This window comes from Pinus tabuliformis, chromosome 3_1 (assembly GCF_031772625.1).
Source record: "Pinus tabuliformis cultivar Carrire ecotype Pingquan chromosome 3_1, CPIR1, whole genome shotgun sequence".
NCBI classification, from domain to species: Eukaryota; Viridiplantae; Streptophyta; class Pinopsida; order Pinales; family Pinaceae; genus Pinus; species Pinus tabuliformis.
Window position 1 is genome coordinate 307546326 of NC_142301.1, and position 5165 is coordinate 307551490.

Consider the following 5165-nt stretch of genomic DNA (forward strand, 5'->3'; position numbering starts at 1 on the left):
CTCTGCACCATTTGAGTCGCTGCTGCAATACGCTCCAGGAACAGCCAGCGCATGGAGGCATGTGGCCCAGCTGGAGAAGCCGGATGCGTTGAAGCGTTGATGCGTTGAAGCTCCTTCTCAAAATCTGAGAATTTTCGCTGGAAACGCTGCTTGAATAATAGTTTTCCCCATCGCACCTTCTTTCATTGTGGCCCAGCTGGAGAAGCCTGAAGCGTTGATGAGTTCCTCTGAAGCCTGAAGCGTTGAAGTCTGGCACGCCCGGTGGGACACGAACCCACAATGGAGGTCCTCGGCTGTGCATGGGAAAAGAATTCTCCTACCTGCAAATGAAATACGTAGCGGCATCCATGTTGTGTCGGTTTAAGGTTAGAAGTGTTGATAGTATTAAACGTGTGAAATCTAAGCTTGGGGTGACTCTTTACATGAAAGGCGGTTTGAAGGTGACGTTGAGCGCCCGGTGAATTAATAGAATGAATACATGATGTCTATAGATCTCTTATCAAAGTGTCTGGTTCTAGCGTGTAAAGGCTTCTGCCCAGCGAAAGTTTATTTTTACTAGGGTGCTCTCTAATCACAATTTCCAAACCCTGCAAAAAGGCCTGGAATTCCTTGAAATTCACGCCATGCGGATTCCGGACATTTAAGAAATTACGCAGAAAGCTTCCATCGTTTGTGCTCGTATATTGGACGGTGACATTGTATTGGGTGTTTGGCCTCTGCACTTGCTCTTGACATTGCCTGGTTTATTCTTTTCGCTAGTGAGATATGGAACGGAGCCCATCTGAGTTTCTGATTACCTTCAGCGCATTCCGATGGCAGAGGGGGAGAATTATGCAAATCCATTGACGTGTCTCTTTCACGTACTATTCAAAGGAGCTGCAATTGCTTTCTATGTCTTGTTTTCCTTGTTTGTGAATTCCTTTGTGATCATTTTTGTGGTCACGGTCTTTCTGGCTGCTCTTGATTTTTGGGTGGTCAAGAATGTTAGTGGAAGGATATTAGTTGGCCTAAGATGGTGGAATGAGATCAGTGAGCAAGGGGACAGGGTCTGGAAGTTTGAAGCCCTAGATCAGGAGTCATTATCCCGGATTAACAAAAAGGATTCATGGCTCTTTTGGTGGACGCTTTATCTCACAGCTGTTGTGTGGGTGGCATTGGGGATTGTAGCCTTAATCAAGCTCAACATTGATTATCTTCTAGTGGTTGGCGTTTGTTTGGCTTTAAGCATTGCAAACATTGTTGGATTTACCAAAATGCCGAAAAGATGCAAAGAAACAGGTTCAAAATTTTGCATCTCGGACTATTGCTTCGCATGTTTCATCAACAATTCAGTCGGCTTTCAGTATTGTTTGATATTTACATAACAGATCAGTGAAGAGGATTTTTTTTTCTGTAAAGCAAATCCAAATGTTTATCATAATGATTTGCGAGTTTTTTTATCTCTTCAGTGCAGCATTCTGGATTCTTTGATATTGAAGTGTCCTATAGTCTTCCTGGGAAATCGTAATTGTGGCTGTATTCTTTTGCACTGTTCTGGTGTATTACATTGGTGTATTACACTGTCTTCAATATCACTGCATCTTACACTTCATGCTCAGCAATTGAACTTCTTGTTCTATTTTTATAAAGTCTACCTTCTCAGCTCTCAGTGGGAATTTATTTGTCAAACGTTTTTCACTGTATACAGAAAACATCTCTTTCTTTCTTGTAATAAATTGTTGGATTTTATGCATTGTTGCTCACTGTGAGACTGTGCATAAGCTGGTCTGTGCGTTGATCTCCGTGCAGAAGACCGAATGACTTTGCCTCTGTAAACCGACTCTGCTACAGGTTGAGATCACTAAATTTCTAGCCATTCCAGCCAATAGATCGGATCAGCAAGAAGCAGAAATCTGGTATCTCCAATGCTGAAGCAAACTAGTGGCAAGATCAGAGAATATTAATTTGTACCCCTGTCAAAGCATATGAGTATTCAAGTCCTGTCCATGACTGTGTTATAATTATTGGAGTTTTGTTAGCCATCATTTCTGATTCAAAAGCGAAGGAGTATTTGAAGGATCCAAGCAAGTTTGCAGTTGCTACTGCCCCAGTTGTGAAACTGTATTTAAAACTCATTATAGGTTCTGTTCCTTGATTCATCTGCTGCACATTTACAAATGATTTTTCTGTGTCTTTGTACTGTACTGTGAGTGGGTGTTACTTTTACTCATTGAGTCATAGTTGTAATCAGTCTTTTAAAGGGGTGTAATTTTGACAATGAAGAATATGCCTCGAATTACTGAAATATTAGAGTTATTAAAAACTTTGATATATTCCTCGAATCATGAAACATTCCAAATCAGCAAAGGATCTCTCTCAGAAATTCAGGCATGTTTACAATATGCACAAGAAAAGATAGAGTTTTTGCAGCTTGAATCACAATTGCAGCAAGAAGAATTAAAACAAAGGAGTCATTCTGAACCTGTTTCTGTTCAGAACAATGAAGCAGACTCCCATAAACAGCAAGTCAATATTGTTCAAGTTCATTCAGATCCAGTACCCAATAAAGAAGCAAGTGTACATGTAGATGCAGAAACTCAGTCTGCGCTTCCCAAGCCCATCATCAGACCTTGGGAACAGCTTGTCCACAACAAGCACAGAACTGGTCTTGGATATGACAAGGACTTGTCCTTTCATATTCCAGACTATGCCAAGCCCATTCAGTTTCAGAGTGTTGGATTCATTCATGACAGTTCACTTGCTCCTTATGACAGTTCAGTTTCAGCTATTCCAGATTCTACTCCTCTTCCACCGCAACAACAACAACAACAGATCGTAAAATGCCAACACTGTGACCGAGTTGGCCATCTGAAAGATCACTGTTTTGATCTTCATCCATGTAAGCATTGTCATAAAACCAGCCATTCTTCACACAGATGCTTCAGAAATAAACATCCTGCAAGAACAAAGATTCATCTTGGATGGATCGCTTCTTGGCAATGGGCATCAACAGCCAAGAAGATATTCCAAACGCATGTTAGAACTTGTTCCAGAGTATTAAACAGTCTTGCAGTTGAGTTTTCTCCATCTTCTCACCTTGTATCTGACAGGGGGGGAAATGATGGTCATCTACAAGCTTCAAAGCCACATCAAGCGAGCCTGAGCCACAACCTGCCACACCAGTTTCAGAGTTGTAGCCAGAGACAAAGATGCCCCTGAACATGCCTTTAGTTGGCAATCTGGGACACTTCCTCTAGCAGAAGACTTCAGCTTCTTGCCAGCTTTGGAAGAATTCCAGGAACAAAATTGAGAACACTTCCTCTAGCAGAAGACACCAGCTTCTTGCCAGTTTTGGAAGAGTTCCAGGAATTGCATTAAGCATTCCAGAGTTGTTGGTTATCTTTAAACCATCACAGGTTGAGACTTCCCTTTTCAGGTTGAAGTTTTACCTTTTATGCGGGGTGAGACCTCCCTTTTATGGTTGAAGGTTTCCCTCTTTAAAACAATAGGATCACTTCCTCTAGCAGAAAACTTCAGTTTCTTGCTAGTTTTGGAAGAGTTCCGGGAACTCCACTAAGCGTTCCAGTGTTGGTGGTCATCCTTAAACCATCGCCCTTTATACCAACATTTCATAGAGCACATTCAGCCTAGTGCTGCCATGCATTTTTGCACATTTTGTATTACAGCTCTCTTCTTGGACTCATACATAACCCTTCGGATTAAGGGGGGGAATGTTGGACACCTAATCCTAAAGGGTTAGTGTGGAAGCCGAAAAGACTAAGCAGTCCAAGAGACCTTGGGATCTGAAACCCAAGAGTCACACATTGTACTATAAATGTATATCTGATGTTAATAAAAATATGAACTCACATGATTTATCTTTCCTAGTCTTTGCTGTCCATGTGTGTTTAACATAAACCATGGCTCCATTTAGCAAATATGTCATCTACGTATCTTTTCCATTCTTCAAGGGTCACTCTTTACTCCCATTCACCCCTAAAGAATGGAAACGATACATAAACGACATATTTTTTAATCCATCCAGTGCATTTTCTACATGGAGTTCCAGCCCCAAGCTCAAAATCCACACACCTCTTTATTTTTGTATTCCTCATTAGTCTTTATCAAAACTTTGCTATATATTAATTTCATAAATTCAATTAGTACAGTGATAAAATTCAAGCAATTTGTTAGTGGATTCATATGAGGTACGAATCAATACCTTCATTTTGGAAGGTTCATGGTCATGACCTTCCGATTATGGTAATTCTACACTACTATTTTTGTATTATTCTGAAAGAAAAAGTCGAATCGTTCATGTTACAATGCTTATTGTCGACGATTCTAAACATGTTCCACATCAAAAACATATTTCTTTCAACAACGTCTACGTCGAAAGAAAGCATGAAAATAACATATGTTTTTCAACAACGTCTACATCGAAAGAAAGTATGAAAAGACTTTGTTTGCAAGTTTGATACATACAATATTGTAGATGTCTGCGTGTTTCTTTAGATTTGAACTTGTCGAAGGTATTATAGTGAGATATTGTTCCTCATTGACCCTCCATATGAGCAAATATGGATCGAACCTATGTGTCATCAATCCATTTGCTCACAATTTTTACGTTGATAACATCTCTTTTTGAAAATGGTCGGGCCAACCATACATCTACACTTTTGTTATGCTGGTGACATATGTCCAATATGTTAAGTGGTGACATCTTAACAATATGTTACGCTCATGACATCTGTGACATATGTTACTATTACGCTTGGAGCAAAGGTGGCTCCATGTCGATGGAATTGCAGAGATCACTGTCTTGGCCCTCATGGCGGTCATGTTCTAGTGACCGCTTCCCATTCTGCAAATGATTTAGTGACTTATTCCAATTCTGCAACTGATTTTCCCTACTACTATCACACAAGAAGGATATTTTGATATTAAGCATCGCAGCTTATTTCTTGGCGATCCTAATCTCAAGCACTATGCACTAGTTTCATCTATGTAAACACATCCAAAGGACTAAGGCTTGATCAGATAACTCTTCGTATTAAAATGGAAAACAAAATTTCAATGTTCTATCACTCATTTGAATGCAAATTAACAAGAATATCACATTTGAGAGTTTTCTGATTGAACGAAAGTTATATTTCAACCAATTTGATCTTTTCGCTCAAAAAATT

General features: G+C 39.8%; 1 pseudogene; it reads left to right on the forward strand.

The window, feature by feature from the left end:
- Positions 1–769: 769 nt before the first annotated feature.
- Positions 770–1531, forward strand: LOC149187012 (Golgi apparatus membrane protein-like protein ECHIDNA pseudogene; annotated as a pseudogene).
- The last annotated feature ends 3634 nt before the right edge of the window (positions 1532–5165 follow it).